This window comes from Oryzias latipes, chromosome 20 (assembly GCF_053564925.1).
Source record: "Oryzias latipes strain Hd-rR chromosome 20, Olatipes_Hd-rR_3.1".
In the NCBI taxonomy this organism is placed as follows: domain Eukaryota; kingdom Metazoa; phylum Chordata; class Actinopteri; order Beloniformes; family Adrianichthyidae; genus Oryzias; species Oryzias latipes.
Window position 1 is genome coordinate 26,959,805 of NC_136256.1, and position 23,719 is coordinate 26,983,523.

The window sequence follows — 23,719 nt, forward strand, 5'->3', positions numbered from 1 at the left end:
TGTCTTAACCACTAAAAATGCGCATTAGAAATACACCAGGTGGGGCGCGCAGTACGTCAGCCTAAAGGCAGGGGGCGCTGCCGATCCCACAGAATGTGAGAATGCAGCTAAAGAATAACAGAATAAGTGGTAGCAAGTCAAGTGCTGCCATCCAGATACACTTCAATATTGTTTAGCGTCATTTTCTGAATTGAGGATATCGTGTCTAAACTCGGAAATTTGTGGAGACCTGTCTCTCTGGGGGTGGTCACCATGGAGACCGAGAGACTTTTAAAACTGAAGGAAGAAAAGGAACGCATCTACAAACAGGTTATCCAGAAGAAGAAGCGGCACACAGACTTCATTTAGAAGTAAAAGTGAGTCAAAGATAACAATTTCGGTGATTTTTATGGCCCGCAGCAGTCATAGACTGCAAGGACCATATTGTAACTGGTACGAGGGTCGAACACTCAAAAAGGTCCAAAACGTCAAAAAAACGCGTCAAAACGCCAAAAAATGGGGTCAAAAGTCGCCCAAAGCACAAAACGACACGACAATTGTGTAACACAACAAAAATACACACACACACGCACAACACCAACGCACAAACGTCAAAATTGTAGTCGCAAAAATGACGACAAAAAAACAAAAAAGCCCCAAAAAGCCCTCAAAGAACGGGTTTAAAGCCAAAAAGACATGCCCAGCCTATAGTAAAAGACAGGCCGCATTGAAATACATAGGAAATCCTAACCGCAAAAACTTCTATATTGTTTCTGCTTCGTTTCATTATGGCCCGCAGCAGTCATAGACTGCAAGGACCATATTGTAACTGGTACGAGGGTCGAACACTCAAAAAGTCCAAAACGTCAAAAAAACGCGTCAAAACGCCAAAAAATGGGGTCAAAAGTCGCCCAAAGCACACAACGAGATGACAATTGTGTAACGCAACAAAAATAGACACACACACGCACAACACCCCCGCACAAACGACAAAATTGTAGTCGCAAAAATGACGACAAAAACACGAAAAAGCCCCAAAAAGCCCTCAAAAGATGGGTTTAAAGCCAAAAGGACATGCCCAGCCTATAGTAAAAGACAGGCCGCATTGAAATACATAGGCCACCTGACTGCAAAAACTTCTATATTGTTTTTCGAATGTTTATTATTATGGCCCGCAGCAGTCATAGACTGCAAGGACCATATTGTAACTGGTACGAGGGTCGAACACCCAAAAAGTCCAAAACGTCGAAAAAACGCGTCAAAACGCCAAAAAATGGGGTCAAAAGTCGCCCAAAGCATACAACGACACGACAATTGTGTAACGGAACAAAAATAAACACACACACGCACAACACCCCCGCACAAACGACAAAATTGTAGTCGCAAAAATGACGACAAAAACACAAAAAAGCCCCAAAAAGCCCTCAAAAGACGGGTTTAAAGCCAAAAAGACATGCCCAGCCTATAGTAAAAGACAGGCCGCATTGAAATACATAGGCCACCTGACTGCAAAAACTTCTATATTGTTTCTGCTTCGTTTCATTATTATGGCCCGCAGCACTCACCGAGTGCAAGGACCATATTGTAACTGCTACGAGGGTCGAACACTCAAAAGGTCCAAAACGTCAAAAAAACGCGTCGAAACGCCAAAAAATGGGGTCAAAAGTCGCCCAAAGCACAAAACAACACGACAATTGTGTAACGCAACAAAAATATACACACACACGCACAACACCACCGCACAAACGACAAAATTGTAGTCGCAAAAATGACGACAAAAACACAAAAACGCCTCAAAAAGCCCTCAAAGGAAGGGTTTAAAGCCAAGAAGAAATGCCCAGCCTATAGTAAAAGACAGGCCGCATTGAAATACATAGGCCACCTGACTGCAAAAACTTCTATATTGTTTTTCGAATGTTTTTTTATTATTATTATTCTTCTGGTTTCTAACGGACAGTTTGAGCTCAAATTTGACCCCCGCCACATACCCGAAAACTCACCAAAATTGGCACACACCTAGGATAAATGTGAAATGAATTTTCGGCAAAGAGAACGTCACCCCCCCCAAGTCGATGACATCACGGCGAGCGTTCCCGTAAAAAAAATGAATGGGCCGAAAATCGCTTATGGGGCCAAAAAAAAATATTTCGAAATACAGGTATAAAACCAAAACAAGCGTGTTGGAGATATCCCAAAGAAGTTATAAAATCATTATTGGATGGCCACACGACCTACGGCTTGGCGGCCATTTTGTGGCGAAATCAGAGAAATGGCGATTTTCGTGTTTTTTGACAATATGGGAAAACGATACTTTTGTTTGAGCGATTTTCACGAAATTGCACACACATGCCACTAGCACGATTGTACAACTATCAGAGAAGTTTCGTTGACCTTTGACCTTGGGAAGAGGCGGCCATCTTGAATTTTCAAATAAAAGCACCTTTAGTAAGGTGTTCAAACGAAAACTCGTCCTAGGAATTTTCATCGATCTTTTTGAAACTTCTTGGGCATCAATGGCAATCAGTTCTGGACAAAATGTTGGAATTAGAAGTTGTAGATTTTGAAACGCGTGCGCGTGGCGAATTCGGAACCGTCGCCATTTAAGCTAGCTCGCACATATTTTATCGGAATGTCGTGAAAATGAAATATAAGATTCGCTGGCCCACACTGAACAAAACGATGTCAGATACAACAAAATCGATAAAGGAATGTGGCCGTGGTAAACAAAAAACGATCGCAAAAAAAAGTGCCAACTCAGCAAAAAAAAAAAAAGTCGGATTTTTTTTTTAAGAATCGGCTAGCGAAACCCAGATAACTTTGTCGGGTAAATCCAAACAAAGTTTTGAAATCATTACGTGATGGCGACACGACCTACGGTTTGGCTGCCATTTTGTACCAAAATCTGCCATTTTGAGTTTTTCGCGTTTTTACATAATATGGAAAAAGGAACTTTTTTTCGAGCGATTTTCACGAAATTTGACTCGCATGTCCGTAGCATAAGTCTACAATAACCTCTGGAGTTTCGTCGACCTTTGACCTCGGGAAAAGGCAGCCATCTTGAATTTTCTGTAAAAAACACCTTTGCCACTGGATTCAAACGTAAACTTGTCGTTGGAATTTTTATCGATACTCTCCAAACTTTTTGGGCATCAATGGCAAGCTACTGTGGAAAAAATGTTGGAATTAGAAGTTGTAGATTTTGAACGGCGTGCGCGTGGCAAGCTAGCAAAGTGGCGCACTGTTATAACTCCCATGCCTTTCAATACAATACAGTGAAAATTGAATGAATGCATTCATGCCTGAAACTGAATACATTGAAAAAGACTGGAAATGGACATATAAGGAATGTGGGCGTGGTTAGCATAAAACCACTGTTGCTAAGGACAAAAAAAAGTTTACTTTTACCGATTTGTCAGAAACTGATGTCAATCTGATCGTCCTCCCGAGGGGACCAAACTATAAAATGGTTGCTATGGAGATAAAATCAACAGAAAAGCCGCCATTTTGGAAAAAGTGTTTTTTTTTTATCAACTTATGACATATAGCTCTCGCTAATGGAGGAATGTGTTTTTCTGAGAGAGTTGGTGATGCTGATCGCTATGCTAGCAATTTTAGCCACATTAGCATAGCTAGCATAGTTAGCATAATTAGCATTTTAGATAATGTGTTTTTCTGAGTCAGTTGATGATGCTGATCGCAATGCTAGCACTTTTAGCCACATTAGCATAGCTAGCATTGTTAGCATAATTAGCAAATCCAGCCTTGACTAGCTTTTAATTTGCGGGCTGTGAGGGCGGTGAGGTCAGCGGTGGTGCGTAGAGTTGGGCGTGGAGGCGGGTTGCGTCTGCGGGCCATACAACGCCGCTTGCGGCTTTAATTATTCTTCTTCTTTCTTTCTTCCACTTTGAGGCAAAATTTGACCCCCGCCACATACCCGAAAACTCACCAAAATTGGCACACATCTGGGATAAATTGAAAATGAATTTTCGGCAAAGAAAACGTCAACCCCCCCACGACGATGACATCACGGCGAGCGTTCCCGTAAAAAAAATGAATGGGCCGAAAATCGCTTATGGGGCCAAAAAAAAATATTTTGGAACACAGTTACGAAACCAAAACACGCGTGTTGGAGATATCCCAAAGAAGATTTGAAATCATTATGGGATGGCCACACGACCTACAGCTTGGCGGCCATTTTGTGGCGAACTCAGAGAAATGGCGATTTTCGTGTTTTTTGACAATATGGGAAAACGAACCTTTTGTTTATGCGATTGTCACGAAATTGCACACACATGCCAAGACCGTGATTCTACAATAACCAAAGAAGTTTCGTTGACCTTTGACCTTGGGAAGGGGCGGCCATCTTGAATTTTCATAAAAAAGCACCTTTAGTAACGTATACAAACGAAAACTCGTCCTAGGGATTTTTATCTATCTTTTTGAAACTTCTCGGGCATCAATGGCAAGCTACTGTGGACAAAATGTTGGAATTAGAAGTTGTAGAATTTGAAACGCGTGCGCGTGACGAATTCGCAACCGTCGCCATTTTAGCTAGCTCGCACATATTTTATCGGAATAGCCTGAAACTGAAATATGCGATACCCTGGCCCACACTGAAAAAAACGATGTCACATACAACAAAATCGATAAAGGAATTTGGCCGTGGTAAACAAAAAACCGTCGCAAAAAAAAGTGCTGACTCGGCAAAAAAAATTTTTTTCGGATTTTATTTTTAAGAATCGGCTAAGGAAACTCAGATAACTTTGTCGGGTATATCCAAAGAAAGTTTTGAAATCATTACGTGATGGCCACACGACCTACGGTTTGGCGGCCATTTTGTGCCAAAATCTGCCATTTTGAGTTTTTCGCGTTTTTACACGATATGGAAAAATGAACTTTTTTTCGAGCGATTTTCACGAAATTTGACTCGCATGTCCCTAGCGTAAGTCTACAATCACCTTTGGAGTTTCGTCGACCTTTGACCTCGGGAAAAGGCGGCCATCTTGAATTTTCTATAAAAAACACCTTAACCACCAGATTCAAACGTAAACTTGTCGTTGGAATTTTCTTCGATCGTCTCAAAACTTTTTGGGCATCAATGGCAAGCTACTGTGTAAAAAATGTTGGAATTAGAAGTTGTAGATTTTGAACGGCGTGCGCGTGGCAAGCTAGCAAAGTGGCGCACTGTTATAACTCCCATGCATTTCAATACAATACAGTGAAAATTGAATGCATGCATTAATGCCTGAAACTGAATACATTGAAAAACACTGGATATGGACATATAAGGAATGTGGGCGTGGTTAGCATAAAACCACTGTTGCTAAGGACGACAAAAAGTTTACTTTTACCGATTTGTCCGAAACTGACGTCAATCTGTTCGTCCTCCCGAGGGGACCAAAACATAAAATGGTTGCTATGGAGATAAAATCAACAGAAAAGCCGCCATTTTGGAAAAAGTGGGCTTTTTAGCAACTTATGACATATAACTCTCACCAATGGAGGAATGTGTTTTTCTGAGTCAGTTGATGATGCTGATCGCTATGCTAGCACTTTTGGCCACATTAGCATAGCTAGCATAGTTAGCATAATTAGCATTTTAGGTAATGTGTTTTTCTGAGTCAGTTGAAGATGCTGATTGCTATGCTAGCACTTTTAGCCACATTAGCATAGTTAGCATAGTTAGCATAATTAGCATTTTAGGTAATGTGTTTTTCTGAGTCAGTTGATGATGCTGATCGCTATGCTAGCTCTTTTAGCCACATTAGCATAGCTAGCATAGTTAGCATAATTAGCATTTTAGGAAATGTGTTTTTTTGAGTCAGTCGATGATGCTAATCGCAATGCTAGCTCATTTAGGCACATTAGCATAGCTAGCATAGTTAGCATAATTAGCATTTTAGGAAATGTGTTTTTCTGAGAGAGTTGATTATGCTGATCGCTATGCTAGGACTTTTAGTCACATTAGCATAGTTAGCATAGTTAGCATTATGAGCAAATCCAGCCTTGATTAGCTTTTAATTTGTGGGCGGTGAGGGCGGAGAGGGCCGCGGTAGTGCGTAGAGTTGGGCGTGGAAGGCGGGTTGCGTCTGCGGGCCATACAACGCCGCTTGCGGCTTTAATTATTATTCTTCTTGTCTACTAACGGATCCGTTGAGCTCAAATTTGACCCCCGCCACATACCCGAAAACTCACCAAAATTGGCACACACCTAGGATAAATTGAAAATGAATTTTCGGCAAAAAGAACGTCACCCCCCCGAAGTCGATGACATCACGGCGAGCGTTCCCGTAAAAAAAATGAATGGGCCGAAAATCGCTTATGGGGCCAAAAAAAAATATTTCAAATTAGAGCAACGAAACCAAAACACGCGTGTTGGAGATATCCCAAAGAAGTTCTGAAATCATTATGGGATGGCCACACGACCTACGGCTTGGCGGCCATTTTGTGGCGAACTCAGAGAAATGGCGATTTTCGTGTTTTTTCACAATATGGAAAAACGACACTTTTGTTCAAGCGATTTTCACGAAATTGCACACACATGCCAGAAACACGATGCTACAACTACCAAAGAAGTTTTGTTGACCTTTGACCTTGGCAAGGGGCGGCCATCTTGAATTTTCATAAAAAAGCACCTTTAGTAACGGATACAAACGAAAACTCGTCCTAGGGATTTTTATCAATCTTTTTGAAACTTCTTGTTCATCAATGGCAAGCTACTGTGGACAAAATGTTGGAATTAGAAGTTGTAGAATTTGAAATGCGTGCGCGTGGCGAATTCGCAACCGTCGCCATTTTAGCTAGCTCGCACATATTTTATCGGAATAGGCTGAAACTGAAATATGCGATACCCTGGCCCACACTGAATAAAATGATGTCACATACGACAAAATCCATAAAGGAATGTGGCCGTGGTAAACAAAAAACGATCGCAAAAAAAAGTGCTGACTCGGCAAAAAAATTTTTTTTCGGATTTTATTTTTAAGAATCGCCTAACGAAACCCAGATAACTTTGTCGGGTATATCCAAAGAAAGTTTTGAAATCATTACGTGATGGCGACACGACCTACGGTTTGGCGGCCATTTTGTGCCAAAATCGGCCATTTTGAGTTTTTCGCGTTTTTACACAATATGGAAAAATGAACTTTTTTTCGAGCGATTTTCACGAAATTTGACGCGCATGTCCCTAGCATAAGTCTACAATCAACTCTGGAGTTTCGTCGACCTTTGACCTCGGGAAAAGGCGGCCATCTTGAATTTTCTATAAAAAACACCTTTACCACCAGATTCAAACGTAAACTTGTCGTTGGAATTTTCAGCGATCGTCTCGAAACTTTTTGGGCATCAATGGCAAGCTACTGTGGAAAAAATGTTGGAATTAGAAGTTGTAGATTTTAAACGGCGTGCGCGTGGCGAGCTAGCAAAGTGGCGCACTGTTATACCTCCTATGTTTTTCAATGGACTACTGTGAAATATGAATGCATGCAATAATGCCTGAAACTGCATTGATTGAAAAACACTGGATATGGACATATAAGGAATGTGGGCGTGGTTAGCATAAAACCACTGTTGCTAAGGACGACAAAAAGTTTACTTTTACCGATTTGTCCGAAACTGACGTCAATCTGTTCGTCCTCCCGAGGGGACCAAAACATTAAATGGTTGCTATGGAGATAAAATCAACAGAAAAGCCGCCATTTTGGAAAAAGTGGGTTTTTTTATCAACTTATGGCATATAGCTCTCACCAATGGAGGAATGTGTTTTTCTCAGTCAGTTGATGATGCTGATCGCTATGCTAGCACTTTTAGCTACATTAGCATAGCTAGAATAGTTAGCATAATTAGCATTTTAGGTAATGTGTTTTTCTGAGTCAGTTGATGATGCTGATCGCTATGCTAGCACTTTTAGCCACATTAGCATAGCTAGCATAGTTAGCATAATTAGCATTTTAGGTAATGTGTTTTTCTGAGTCAGTTGATGATGCTGATCGCTATGCTAGCACTTTTAGCCACATTAGCATAGCTAGCATAGTTAGCATAATTAGCAAATGCCGTTTTTACTAGCCTTTATCAAAAGTGGGCAGTGAGGGCGGTGAGGGAGACGGTGGTGCGTAGAGTTGGGCGTGGAAAGCGGGTTGCGTCTGCGGGCCATACAACGCCGCTTGCGGCTTTAATTATTATTCTTCTTGCACACTAACGGCGTCTTTGAGCTTAATTTTGACCCCCGCCACATACCCGAAAACTCACCAAAATTGGCACACATCTGGGATAAATTGAAAATGAATTTTCGGCAAAGAGAACGTCACCCCCCCGAAGTCGATGACATCACAGCGAGCGTTCCCGTAAAAAAAATGAATGGGCCGAAAATCGCTTATGGGGCCAAAAAAAAATATTTCAAATTAGAGCAACGAAACCAAAACACGCGTGTTGGAGATATCCCAAAGAAGTTCTGAAATCATTATGGGATGGCCACACGACCTACGGCTTGGCGGCCATTTTGTGGCGAACTCAGAGAAATGGCGATTTTCGTGTTTTTTCACAATATGGGAAAACGACACTTTTGTTCAAGCGATTTTCACGAAATTGCACACACATGCCACAAACACGATTCTACAACTACCAAAGAAGTTTTGTTGACCTTTGACCTTGGCAAGGGGCGGCCATCTTGAATTTTCATAAAAAAGCACCTTTAGTAACGGATACAAACGAAAACTCGTCCTAGGGATTTTTATCAATCTTTTTGAAACTTCTCGGGCATCAATGGCAAGCTACTGTGGACAAAATGTTGGAATTAGAAGTTGTAGAATTTGAAACGCGTGCGCGTGGCGAATTCGCAACCGTCGCCATTTTAGCTAGCTCGCACATATTTTATCGGAATAGCCTGAAACTGAAATATGCGATACCCTGGCCCACACTGAACAAAATGATGTCACATACGACAAAATCCATAAAGGAATGTGGCCGTGGTAAACAAAAAACGATCGCAAAAAAAAGTGCTGACTCGGCTAAAAAAAAAAATTTCGGATTTTTTTTTTAAGAATCGGCTAGCGAAACCCAGATAACTTTGTCGGGTATATCCAAAGAAAGTTTTGAAATCATTACGTGATGGCAACACGACCCACGGTTTGGCGGCCATTTTGTGCCAAAATCTGCCATTTTGAGTTTTTCGCGATTTTACACAATATGGAAAAATGAACTTTTTTTCAAGCGATTTTGACGAAATTTGACTGGCATGTCCCTAGCGTAAGTCTACAATCACCTTTGGAGTTTCGTCGACCTTTGACCTCGGGAAAAGGCGTCCATCTTGAATTTTATATAAAAAACACCTTTACCACCGGATTCAAACTTAAACTTGTCGTTGGAATTTTCATCAATCATCTCGAAACTTTTTAGGCATCAATGGTAAGCCACTGTGGAAAAAATGTTGGAATTAGAAGTTGTAGATTTTGAACGGCGTGTGCGTGGCATGCTAGCAAAGTGGCGCACTGTTATAACTCCCATGCATTTCAATACAATAGAGTGAAAATTGAATGCATGCATTCATACCTGAAACAGATTACATTGAAAAACACTGGATATGGACATATAAGGAATGTGTGCGTGGTTAGCATAAAACCACTGTTGCTAAGGACGACAAAAATATTACTTTTACCGATTTGTCCGAAACTGACGTCAATCTGTTCGTCCTCCCGAGGGGACCAAAACATAAAATGGTTGCTATGGAGATAAAATCAACAGAAAAGCCGCCATTTTGGAAAAAGTGGGTTTTTTAGCAACTTATGACATATAACTCTCACCAATGGAGGAATGTGTTTTTCTGAGTCAGTTGATGATGCTGATCGCTATGCTAGCACTTTTAGCTATGTTAGCATAACTAGCATAGTTAGCATAATTAGCATTTTAGGTAATGTTTTTCTGAGTCAGTTGATGATGCTGATCGCTATGCTAGCACTTTTAGCCACATTAGCATAGCTAGCATAGTTAGCATAACTAGCATTTTAGGAAATGTGTTTTTCTGAGTCAGTTGATGATGCTGATCGCAATGTTAGCAATTTTAGCCACATTAGCATAGCTAGCATAGTTAGCATAATTAGCATTTTAGGTAATGTGTTTTTCTGAGAGAGTTGATTATGCTAATCGCTATGCTAGGACTTTTAGTCACATTAGCATAGTTAGCATAGTTAGCATTATTAGCAAATCCAGCCTTGACTAGCTTTTAATTTGTGGGCGGTGAGGGCGGAGAGGGCCGCGGTGTTGCGTAGAATTGGGCGTGGAAGGCGGGTTGCGTCTGCGGGCCATACAACGCCGCTTGCGGCTTTAATTTTTTTTAATTTTCTTTATGACAAATGTTGAAAATGAAATTGTTAACACTTTAACTGTTGCTAATCAACCGGTGAATAAGCTACTCTGCAGGGTTCACGCTTGTAAATCTGACTGACGACGACAGTGCTTCACTGCTCTGCAAATATATTCTATTTTGTTTAATACTATTTTTGCTTAAATTGTTTAAATATAAACCATTTCCAAATCCAAATTTTCATGACATGTCTTGAGGTGGACGTCACCTGCAGCACTTGCATGGGTGCAGTGGAGAACAAATTCTCATTAACAACCAGCCAAATTGCTTTAGATTCTAATTCATCAAACCCTTGAACCCTCATTCCGGGATTCGGGCCGGTCCAGAACAAACATGTTTGGAGCCGTCTCTGTTGGGATGCTGCTGCTTTTTGTTTCTATTCCTGCAGTTCATTTAATTGATTTGTTCTAAATAATAAAAAGCCATTTTCAGGTTAAACCGACATGTCGGCCCCAGTTTTTTTCCTGCAGACTGTTCCATTCCTCCGTCGTCGCTCTGTTCTTGATTTCTGTCAGCCTCCACTCTCAGGTATCATTTCTGGTCAGCAAATAACAAGGAAAAGACAAACTAGATTTTTCCACACTGGTAGTTTAGACACGGAGGACATTACCGCTTTATTTCTGCGGTCACCCTAAAGGAGAGGATGCGTTTGTGTGATTCTGTCACTTTGGTTAAGAGATTTCTGCTCGCTGCACTCATCGGAAAGTTGGTGTTTTTCCTCTTGCTGATGGATTTGTCAAACCTTTTCCCACCGGCCTCATAACGCAGCTCTTTTCCAGAACTTACCATCTCCTGAGACTCCAACAAAAGTGGCGAATGCAAAAGAGAAAGATAAAATCCTGCAGTAAAACAGCAGTTGACTGGATTGTGGTTCAAACTGCAGTAGCTGGAGGGCCTGCAGAGAACACAGACAACCACTTTGACACGCAGAAAGGCCACTAAGACATTACGGTCTTGATGCACGGCTGGCTTCTGTTCTCCAAGACGTGCAGAACATTTCCACTAAACAGAACGTCTTGTTCGGTGGCTTTGCTCCTCCAGCAGCTCCGGTAAACATGCGTGGCTCTTCTGTAGAGTTTTAAGCGTTACATCAATGTGACTGCTGACATCCTCCTGAGCAAACAAGCTGTCAGCGAATAACGCAGCGCCTCACACCTACCGGTATGTACCTGGAGGGAAGATTCGCCCCACAGGCTCTCGAATGCATCAAAATGAAGGAAATAAACACGGCTTGTAGCGCGATGAGAGAGAAACATAAAGACACCCCATCAAGGATGATTGACACCCCTTCATGTAATGACATCCCATCCCCTTGTAGGAAGTCATTTAAATAAATATATGGTGTTTTTTTTCCCTCCAATTTTAGTGTCATATAATTAAAGGAGAAAAATAAAGATTAATCTGTTTTTTTTTAATATGATTTTAAAAATGTTTGGAGATAGTTTGGACTTTTTCGAGCTTATCATGCATGCAAATAATAAATTAGGGTTCTTTAGTTTGTTTTTTTAGACTTAATCCTACGTAAATCACACGGAATTCCTACTTTTTAACGCTTCATTAAATGAAAACAAAAAGTTAATAATAATAAATGTCAGTGCTCCTTTACATTTATCAAACGTAGAACTCCAGCTCACATCTGGGATCACTTTGGTCAAAGTTTGGCACATCTGTAATCGTCTGATTAAAAGACAAAAAAATTTTTTTACTTTAAAGTTTTTATTGGTTGGAACTCTTTTTTACTTACATTTCTTGTACAAACATTTGATTCACAGCTAATTTGAGTCACATGGACCCACATGGGTGCGACGCTTTTTTAACCTTTATTTTAGCATCCGGAGGGAAGTGCAGGTGTCTCTGACAGTTCATTTGAAGGATTTGTAAGAATAATATAAGTTGGAGGCACTTATGACGACGTATGATGCTGTCGTACGCTGTCCTTACCTCAGTGGTTCCCAACATTTTTCAGATTCAACGTCAGACAATATTTTCCAGGACCGGCCTGTAAGAGGCGGAAGTTGACTTTAGTTTCCCTTAACTTTTGATGGTAAAGTTTATCTTCATGCTCCGTAAAACATCTGCAGCTGCTCTAAACTTTAAAACTGTTCCACTAGATTTCATGTTGGAACAATTAAAATGTGTCATAGATTTACCCTTAACCCATAAATGACCGAGTGGAAGCTATAAAAAGAAAAATTAGACACCAACGTCAGCCTCGTCCTACTTGTAAGGTGCAACCAATAAATTAGAAACACGGTCACTAAAACTGGTATTTTCCAAATAGAATCATAACCGTTTAAACAACTTTATTAGCAGCATCTGCGAATAGATGAGACATTCGGTTGCTAAAGAGTTTTCATCGATATTATGGTTTGTCGGAATAACAGTCACAATAAATCCATATTTGAAGTAAAGTCTCTTTGTTTCTTTTATTTTGAAGTGGAAGTCTCTACTTCTGTTTCCTCTCTGGCTCTTTTCTGCCAAAAGAGACTTTCCAAATCAAAAGTTTTTGGGTTTTAGCTTAGTGGTCGGAACAACATCTTAAAGAACAAAGCAGATGTAGATTTGACACGCGATCAGGCGACTTGACATGCGCCAACGGCGAGTCAGACGTGTTGGAGGGAATCCAGTAGTTTTTCAAAATAAAACTTCCCGGAAGTTTGGGTCCACTGACTTACGCCCACTCTAGTCATTAGTCAGCTTCCCGCAGTACGTGCACAGAAATGCTGCAGGTCCTGGTTGTGCACGTGACATGCAAGTGCCTACAGGATGTCCACACAAACTAATTTCCTCACCTCTAACAGTCAGGGTGCATGTGAGGAGCACATTTATCACGTGAACAGCACTAACGCCCCCTTTGCTCACTTCAGAGAATTTGGGGGATTCTAACAAGTAAAAAATCCGTTCGGCACGCCTGCGTCTTGCCTACTTCCCCCTCATTTGTGTGTTGTATAAGGCTCTGAGCGGCCTTGGTGACCTTTATGTTTCGTGTGGGTCACCTGCAGACAACCTGTGTCCGTGAGAGCCGTTGTGACTAAGGTCTTCATCGTTATTCATCATCATCATTTATTTATTTAGAAAGCACCTTCCACCACCAGCCAAGGAGGCCCAAAGTGCTGTAAACATGAAGAACGAAACATGGTACAGTCATAAAATACAAAATAATTTAAAACCAAATTAAAACATTGTAGAGACATCAATAGAATAGAATGAAAAGCACACTATTTTTCATCTGGATACATAAAAATAATTGACAAGTTGATAAGTTGGTTTGTTAAACTGCGACTTTGTGTTCTACCAAAGCTAAATTGTCTGAAGCGGCTGCTTTGTTACAGACTCTCTGAACTGCTCTGATGTCCAGGAGGTCGGACTGACACCATAACACCTCCCCTCTCTGTCCCACCCTCCTCCTCCTCCTCCTCCTCCTCCTCCTCCTCCTCCTCCTCCTCCTCCGCCACTGCAGCCGAAGAGGCGACTGTACAGCTGTGTTTACAGGTTGGGCGAAGCTCCTCAGGATGAGTAATTGACCGTGACATGTAAAATTGGAGTTCACCCCTCAGGGTCACCATTACCAGATTTCCCCGTGGAGCCGAGGCTCATGTCCCTCCCCCTCCGAGGTCGACTCATAAATACAAGAACTTGTAATCAAATTATGCCTAGTTGTTGTGTGAGAAAAAAAAGAAGATTACCAGACGTTTGGTGCTGGGTATCCGGCTCGTGATGCCGACTCGACATGCAGCTGGCAGAGTCCAGAGAAAGGGTTTAGGTACGGTTTGAGAAGCAACCTCATTAAGCCTGACTGTGAATCACGCAGCATTAATGGCTTATGGGTTTAGGTTGCAGGTAAATGACTGCCCATGAGCTGCTCTTTCAATCTGGAGCCCATTAAAGCCAAATAATTAGAGAAAAGAGATTATTATGAAAGCTTCTCATTAGCGTGTCCTTGGTTTGCCATCATATCCTTGAAGTCGCAGGATATTATGCATCGTCTGGCAACCTCTTTGTTTATCTTCCTTTCAAATGCAGCGTCCCTCAGAGGGCTTCATTTAACTTGGCAGTTGAGTGATTAAGTGCATCCAGTTTGTTGTCAATTTATTGGAATTTCTGGTGAGTGTTTACAGCGTGTTGACGGATGAACCTGATCTACGGAATCCCAAACACCTTCTTTGGTCGTTTGAGTGTCAGACGTTGTTGCGGCACGAAAGGCAAACGGGTGGTTTTCATGACATCCTTGTGACCCTGCTTGTGTCAGAGTTGAGGCCTTGCAAAGGCAGAGAACTGCCACCCTGAATAGGGTTTTTCCCTCCACAGCCAACAATTCACTCGTTTTACTTACAGGTTGCGATCATTTTGATGTCCATGACAAAAAATCTGTCACTTGTACGATGGATTGTTGCGGATTTCTGGGTCGTCTGAGCCCGTAGGGAGCTTATAGGGAGGAGCAGGTGCATCTTAACCCTTGTGCTATCTTGTGGGGTCCAGATGACCCCACTCCCAACGATCTGGACCCCACCAGACAGTGCTCTGAACCTTTTTTCTTCAATGATTTGTGATCTTCACTGGTGTCCATGGATTACATGAAATCTTTCCACCTTTATCCACCTTTGTCATGGTAGGGAGAACACGTCAATATAAGGGTGGGGTCATCTGTACCCCACAAGATAGCACAAGGGTTAAGGGGAGCGCAGGAGTGTCTTGCTGTTCCCTTGAGGCTCGTGCAGGACATTAAGGGGCGTCATGAAAAACGTACGTGTGGTAAATCGTACCATGAAGAATTGGTGTCCCGCCCTCTCAAAGCAGAGGTTTCCACCCAAAAGGCAGAGATGTGTGACTGATTGGAGCTGTACGTCACAGCCAAAAGTGTAAGGAAAAATAGATTGAGCTTGACTGCAGAAGAAGACCACACACAAGACCCTGTGGAACACCAAATAAGAGCTCCCCAAACATGATCCTTCAGGATTCAAGGCCTGTGGTGAACCGCACACGAGAAGGCATGCAAAGACTGTAGGAGGTTGTGTTGGGTCTCAACGGGGGATTGTGTTGCAGGTTTTTGTGTGAATTGAGGCATAAAAATCTGCCACGTGTGCTCGTTCACATCCACGATCACTGCTTGGACTCAAAATGTTACCTTGTGTTGAAATGGCAACTGCTAAACGTGTCAAAGGAGGCATAAAGATTTGACTTTAGACTATACACCCCTGAACAGGTACACAACTTTATGGCACCGTAAAGTCGATCGACTTTCATTTGTTCACGCCGCCACGCTGACATTTATGGCTCAGGTGACCTGTGGCGAGTGCAGGCGGCGAAGGAGGCTCGTCACGCACTCCAGTGCTGCACTCAAACTCTTAAAGCTGGAGTGTTGATCAAAGAAATGCTTTTTAACTCAAAGAAAGGCTAAACTTAACATCAGACAACATTTAATAAACATTAAGGGGTGAGAACTAAAAGGAACCAACAATGACGTTTAAACTGAAATTGGGTTTTAAAGAAAAAATACAACAAAATGAGGATGCCTTTAGCGTAAAAATTTGAAGAATAAAAACTAAGAAAACTAACAGGGCAGAGATCTGCAACCTGAGGCTCTGGAGCTCTTTGAGTCGCCCCCCAATGTGGTTCTTCTGGCCCTCTATTATGGCCCTGTTACCCCTCCAATGCTGCCCTTTACCCCTCCATAGTGGCTCTTTTACCCTTCCATTGCAACTTTACCGCGTCAGATGACCTGACAAGGTAGAACTGAGAACCAGACAGGCCGGGGCCGAGGGCAGTTAACTGAAATGACAACAGGTGTGGAGCTGGTGTGACTGACAGGGCAACTCAGAACATGACCAACAACAACAACACAACAAACCACAGAACTCTTACACAGTGCGCACAACCAGACGTCACGCAAAAGGAGCGCCTGATGAAAAATGACGGTCTGAAAAATTCAGTAAGCCTCACTTAGCGCCACCAACTGCGGTAGAATAAATTGTAAATAAGTATTTTTTTCTATAAGCGCTGACATTACACAACATTTACTGCATGGACATATTCCAATGTATCACATGGTGTCTTATGCCTTTCCATATTTAAAAAAATAATTGTATGTGTTTGTGTTGTTTGTGCCAATAAAACAACAGTTTTATCACATGATCATAATAGTAACAATAAAATAAATATGGATGTTTACATGTTTTTTACAGTGGATCACATGTTTTTTACACTTTCGCAGTTATTTAATATTTATTTATTTATTTAATATGAATGTCGTTTTTGATGTCCTTTTTTGATGTTATTTCTGAATGTCGTTGTTGCTGCCACAGATAAATGAATTTCCCCATCGTGGGATTGATAAAGTCATCTAATCTAATCTAATCTAATCTAATCTAATCTAATCTAATCTAATCTAATCTAATCTAATCTAATCTAATCTAATCTAATCTAATCTAATCTAATCTAATCTAATCTAATCTAATCTGTGTTTTAATTTTCTAAAAGGTGAACTTCCGGTGTTGAAGGCTGCAGACCCCTGTGAATCCTCGTTACACACCAGGCACATGGAGCGCGGTTTGTTGAACGCGCTTTCATGTATCTGTACAGGTACCTACATTTGGAACCAGCTTGATGTGAAATGTCAAAGCGGTGCAAATCTGGTGAATCCTGCTCTAGGCTTTCTCTGTCACAGCTCTATTCCGATACATGATAGACTTGGTGTCATAGAATTCTGGCCGGACACAAACTGCATTCAGTCATTTCTCTTCCATGATCAGCTTTCAAACAGTTGGCACTTCCTGTGCTTTGCAAAGGACCGCCTGATTGGTCAACTGTTTTCACTTCCAATGCGCGTTCAATGGACGTGCATTTTGTACGCATGGAGCCCGAGCGAAGCATTAATGCAGCAGTTTTGGAACCCCCGAAGCGTGTGCATACGTGCGTTTACATTTTATAGAAATTCACGAATGCACGTTTCCGAGCCCGGTGTGAACGTAGCATGACGGGGCATCAGTCCTAAAATGTCGATGTTATCGTTTACAAAGAAAAAAAAGTTTTCGTACTCGCTGTTTTGATACGATGTGAATGAAACAGTGAAATGTGGGGATTTGTAGAACACACAAGGACACAAAAGGCTCTTAAGTGGACATCTATTCTCTCTGTGGTTTGTTTTTCTATATTTTCTATACTTTGCAGGACTCTGTAAAGAGAGATAGGAGGTTTTTTAAGGAGTAGTTTGACCTCCGCGTTTGATGATACTTTCCCTTTTTTTTCACATGGCAGCGATCGCTTGTCCCCCCTTCCCCTTATGCACCGGAAGAACGGCGATAACAGTGGCGAGCCGGCTCTTATGGCCCTGCTGATGAGTCATTTATGAGCTTTTGTGTATTTCTGCTGTAAAAATAGTCTGAAACCAGAACAAACTGTATATTTAGTGTTGGGGCCCGGTTCCTCGCTGAGTGATTAATGATTAGGCAGGCAGACGACCGGGGTGCATTCTAATCACCCGCAAGGACGAAGAGTGATGGAGAGGAAGAGGAGGAGGGTGTGAAGAAATGCCTGCTTGCTAATGGCGGCAGCAGCCAGCAATCCACAAAACATTTAACCCAAAGTGCTAATGGAAACACCAGCTAATGATAATAAAGTGACACCCTCAGACTGTTTCCACTGATCTGCCCGACTCCAACTCATGCGCTAATCTTTAAAAAGAGAAAGAGGGCGGAGAATCCAATAAACATTTAGGCACACGCTCATTTATACTTTTTATTTATATCAGTTGTTTAATGGGAGTTCTTGGAATTGAAAAACGGCTGCATGTTATGATGAATGGACGGGGAGGAAGGGCAGCTGTAAACTGACAGGGGAAAAATTGTATTTTTTTATGCTTAAAGAATTATTAAATTCACTGTTTTAAAGTCACTTTTTTTAAATATACACTTATTGGCCACTGATAGGCAATAGGTATATTATTTATTTGTGCATTTTCATTTTTCCAATTTTGTTCCTAAACTTTTAATTGTTCAAAATTTGTAAACCTAAAAAGGTTTTTTAACATTGTGTTTGTTGTGTTTTGACAGATTTTTTTGTACTTTTTATTGCCATAATTTTAGCTTCTACTGTTGGTCAGATGATTGGACATTTACTAATAGTAGAATCATTATATCTTTCCTTTTTTGTAATAATAAGTACAAACATGTAAGATATGTGCTTATCAATTAGATTTGCTTTTATTGTGAAAATTCTGGAGTATTTTTTTGGTAAATGTAGTTCTCCGTCGTAGATTTATTTATTGAGACACTAGTTTTCTGTGTAATAATGTTCATTTCGTTTGATGTTCAGGTGTATCATTACCTGGATTTTGTGCTGCTCACCTTTCAAACCTGAATTTCGTCTTTATATTCGACAGAGCAGCTTTAACCTTCAAGTTTATCAAGTCCCGCTTTGTGGTAATTAAATAAAGTCAAACGTGAGAAGACAAATTACATGTCTGTTATCAATTGTTAGCTGCATCCACATAAAAAAAACAGCAAATGCTTTGCTTTGTGTCAGTTTTTTGTTCTAAATTCTGAAGTATTTGACTTAATTGATCTGCGGTAATAAAATATAAGTTCAATTAATGAAATAGGAATGCAAGGAGACACCATCAGTGACTTTAATGAGGTGGAAAAAGACATTTAGTTTCTTATTTACAGCCTTGACTCCCCAGCTTTTTTTTTTTTTTTTTTTAACTTGTCCTGTCCAACAGCTAGGCAGACAGATGAGAGCTGAGGGCCTCTTGTGTTTGACACATTTTACTTTAACAAGAGGGGTTATTCATCTTCAGACAAACCAAAGGTATGTCTGAATAAACCCCTTTTGTAATTGAGGCCAAACTTTATTAATTTCAATCATGTCTGAAAATCTTTGGTGTTGGACCGGACGGAAAAGGAAAGAGGGGAAGAAGAGAGAGGGACGTTAGAGAGAGGGGGGGTAGGGGGTGATAATAGGAGGGGAAGGGGGGTAAGACCATGAAGCAGCATAGAGCAGACAGGTTTACTGGTTGTTTATCATTACGGTACGGTTCAAATGTAGTACAAAAAGGGCGGGGCCTGTTCACACACACTCAAATATTATCAACACACCTGCTAGCCGCAAAAATGTCCACATGTCAACATGCACACAAAACAGATAGTGTTCACGAACGCATACCTATGCCTTTAAACCAACTAGTGTGAAATCTTTCATTCATTCAATCATGCAAACTATTAGTGCAAAGGTGAGCTAACACCTGTGCTCAGGTGAGTGTTTATGTTCTTCTAAAATGGATGGTGGAATGTGAAAAGAAGGAGGAGGAGCGCCCAGCCACCCCCACACCCAGACCCCCGCCACAGCAGACTCCCCAGCTTTTGGAGAGCAGCTGAAATACTCATTCATTCATTCATTTTCTGTACCGTTTTTCCCTTTCGGGGTCACGGAAAATACTTCTTTTTTTAATTATTTTTGTTTATTTGACCTTTATTTAACCAGGATGGAGTCTTGACCATGACAGCAGCAATGAAAAAAAAAAGGTATGTAAGCAACAACTGGAGAAATGCAATTACTTGGTTTACTTTAAAAATATTTGGAATAAAGTTCTACTTTGAAAGATTTATAATTTTAAGTTAAACAACAGCAAAAACTGACAGAAAACTAGGACACACCTCAGAATAAATGGATAAATAAACACAAACCTGTGTGTTTATTGAAGGGTTTCCTGTGTCGGCCTAAAAAAGTTTGTGTTTGACGTCAAAGTTTGACTTTAATCTTTATGCATTTTAGGAAAAATACTAATAAAAGGACAAAAAAGTATAAAAATATTGGAACATTTTGGATAGAACTGACACATTTCGCTCAGATTACAAAAAGTTGCCCAAAGACGATAGCTAGTAGGTATTTATTTATAATAAACCCCATGAGTTACTAACTGTTGGTTAAGTGAAACATTTGTCCACAAAAGACTTTCCAGCTCCAATTATAGCTGCTCACTTTTCACAAAACTCTGCAGTTGTTTCAGCCCAGACTTGATGATTAAATGACAAATTATGCATATAAAGTGCATTTATTATGTATGCAGAGCGATCCGAGGTGACATTTTTAGCAATCCTGCAGCACGACTGTTGCACTTAATTTTCTCCTTTTTACCCTTCATTTTTCCACATCCCACCTCCACGGTTAGTTCTGGTGAAGCAGTCAGGACTAATTGCTTGAATATGGAGAAAAGAATTGCCTCCAAATCCCATCTGTAAATGCTGCATCAGTCTCATCAGAAAAAAAATAAAATAAAGCAAAGCGTATCCTGCTTCCCGTTTCTGCTTCTCTAACTTCCAACACATTTGGGCTCAGAGATAAATATTCAGCTTGTCAGTCACAATCTGCTGAAGCCAACTGACAAAAATCAAACCCAAGATGCTGCATTGTCTGCAGCAGAGATGGAAAATGCAGCAGCTGTGTGCAAAATCCCCACTTCCTTTGCCCGCTTTAGAATGAAAACAGGAGCTTCAAAGCAACAGAAAGTTTGCATGGAAAAGAAAAACCCAAAACACAGAAAGCCTAAACTTTACCATGCTTTGTTCTAGAGGGTTACGGTCAGTTATGATCTGTTTTCCAGTGAGCCAAAATCAAGACAAATGAAATGATCAGGATAGGAGAAAGATGGATCGCTCTCAGTTCTGTTTATTTACTTTTTAACACGATTAAGAAGTGGGAATGAGCTCCCAGTTCCTCACTCATGGCTCTTCGTCTAATAAGAATTGAGTGTCTGTGCGTTAGATGCATTGCCAAGAGTCACAACAGATTTCTGTGATGCATCTGCTGTCACTTTGCAAATAACGCGCTGACCTTTTCCTTCCTGTTTCGGAGGCTATGCGGCCTAAGCTGGTAAGAAAGACAGATATGCGGCGGATAAAAGCTGTCACAGAGGAAGAAAGTGAACGGCCGCATTCCAGATGGGAGACGAAAAAAAGAAAAAAATGGAAAAGGAATCAAACACAACCAGAAATGTTGGTTAAATTAAGAGAATTAGAGAAAAATTGACAGATAGAAGGTTTTCCAGTTTGTGGAAAAAGTGACACCTCCCTTCATTTGATCTTTTGTTTGAGCTGCTGGTCGATTAATCAGGCAGAATGTGGATTGATTACGCTGTCGGCATCAGAGTTATCCTCATTTTGAATGAATTCAGCTGATTTGTGCCATTACTCTTTGGTCCTTTAGTGATTCTTCCTCTCAATAACTGAACTCAGTGGAAAAACAAAGATTGTCTCTGTCGCAGTTTATGCTACAGTAAGATTTAGAGAATACATTTTTGTTTTTTTGCTTAGTTTGGCCATGGTGCAACTTATACACAAGGTGATTTATGAGCGATTTAGAAAAAATGAATGTGGGCTCATGCTGTATATTTGTTAATTTCCCTCCAAAAGGCTGTGTGACACAGACACAATGTAGATTTTGCCCTCATTGCACGCATGTAAATTGGTCATAGGAAACTTTCCTTTTCACAGGTGTATCAGGAATAAACCACGTCAAAACCAGAAGAAGTACAAAATAAACCGCGCAAAGAACGCAGAAATCAGCGCAGAACATGAGCCGTATGTGTTTATTGTGCTGTTTATAAGCAATTTGTGAGTCAATTTTGTAAGTTTGACGTGATGTGTGCGCCGTATCGGTGGTACATGCGAGAAAAGTCAGTTAGACATATGTGGAACGGTCATGGAAAGCCACAAATTTGCGCATACACAATTGCGTTAGATTTACGTACCGTTACAACTGCATACAAACTACGTTAATCTACACTGAATGAATTCCATAAAAGTAATCTGCCTTGTTTCTAAGGAAATGTGTACTTTAATCTTAATCCTAATATTTTACAGCAGCTTGTTTTAAACTTTTGCTTTGAAGTAAAATCAGACGAAACCAGCAAGAAGATTGAGGAAACCTCTGAGAGCAGCAGAGACACGTGTGATGATGATCCAGATGTTTTTTTTAAAGATTTCCCTCTGGACCTTTAATCTCATCAGAAGAGTTCTGAGTGTCGTTTCAGTCACAAATTCTAATCAGTTCCTTGGTCTGGCACTCTGAAATGTTGACAAACAGGACGAACCCGCTGGCTGCAAGAAGCTAAAATCCCTTAGACTTCTATAGAAAATAATCAGCTGTTACTCAGTCATTCTATTGGTCAGAAGCTAGTGCCAGGTGTCCAAGTTATAAACTAACCAATCAGATGCCTCAATCAGTGGAGCCCACTGGCCTCCACGTCCAATGTTCGAAACGTTTGACAGATTTGGTCGTATTATGACCCGATGAGCGTAAAAAGAAGTTGGATGTTTACCCTATACTTTATTCTGCTGCTTTTGGATGTGTATTGTCATATTTGCATCGTATTCCATATGTAAAACATGTAAAACTAAGAAAGCTCTTTGTTTAAAAAACCAAAACAACTTTTGTTTGGCTATTTTAGAATAAGAGACATGCCTTTGTTGTCAAAGTATTTAACAACGGAGAATCGTTAAATACCTGTTACTTGTACTGCACATTATTGGGGAGGCACAGGTTGTTCAGGTTGGATCAGCGGCCGGTCAGAATCCCTGCCCCCAGACGTTGTTTTACTTAAAATAAGTGGGAATATTTTCAAATATGACAACAAACTTCCGTACTTCGTCAACATCCATCTTTTTTTCAAAATGTTTTTCAGTGCCACGAAACAACTCAACGATGCCAGAAAATAGAAAAGTTGTAAATGCCAGGTAGATGGGGACGAGACGCCCGGACTTTATAACGGCCTGTTGATGCACACATATCAGATGTACAGTATGTAGAATCCTAACTTATTATGAATAATAAATGTGTTTGGATCACTCCATGCAGTGCCAGGAGGGAGTTGAGCTGGATCACTGCATGCAGCAACATTTGTGTTTCCTTCTTTTTCCTCCAGAAAGCTGCAGGAGTTTGGCCACGTAGGACCGTAAGAGATCAAGGCGCGTTCTCCACGTCCCCTGATGCCTGAATTCTTGGCAGAAACGCATGTATACTGGAGCAGATGTCTGGCTCCTGCCTGTTGAGAAGCGAACTGCATGCTGGGAAGTCTGAATTTAGAAATTCTCATGTATAAGGCAAGAGCAGTGGTTAAAGTGAGAGGCGAGGTTGTAATTTCTCCTCGGGTGACCTCGATTTGCAGCTCGGCACTACGTGAACGCCGGTTGTCGTGGAGATGCACGGCCGGAGGGGGAGGAGCCTGAAGGGCGGCTCGGAGGAACACAAGCGCCACATCGGCCCGCCTCAACAAGAATGACAGACGCCTCCTGCCCTTATGCCGGCGAGTGATCCAGCAATCTCATAACTGATTGCAAGTCATTTGCATACACAGCTCTGCGTCATTATTTCACCGTCCTCATCCCCGTT

General features: G+C 41.1%; 1 long non-coding RNA gene across 1 annotated transcript; it reads left to right on the forward strand.

Annotated features, from left to right (window-relative positions):
• The first annotated feature begins 240 nt into the window (after window positions 1-240).
• Window positions 241-23,388, forward strand: LOC144988192 (uncharacterized). Its single transcript, XR_013652023.1, has 3 exons — window positions 241-356; window positions 23,013-23,128; window positions 23,253-23,388. It is a non-coding gene; the product is annotated as an uncharacterized LOC144988192 (long non-coding RNA).
• The last annotated feature ends 331 nt before the right edge of the window (window positions 23,389-23,719 follow it).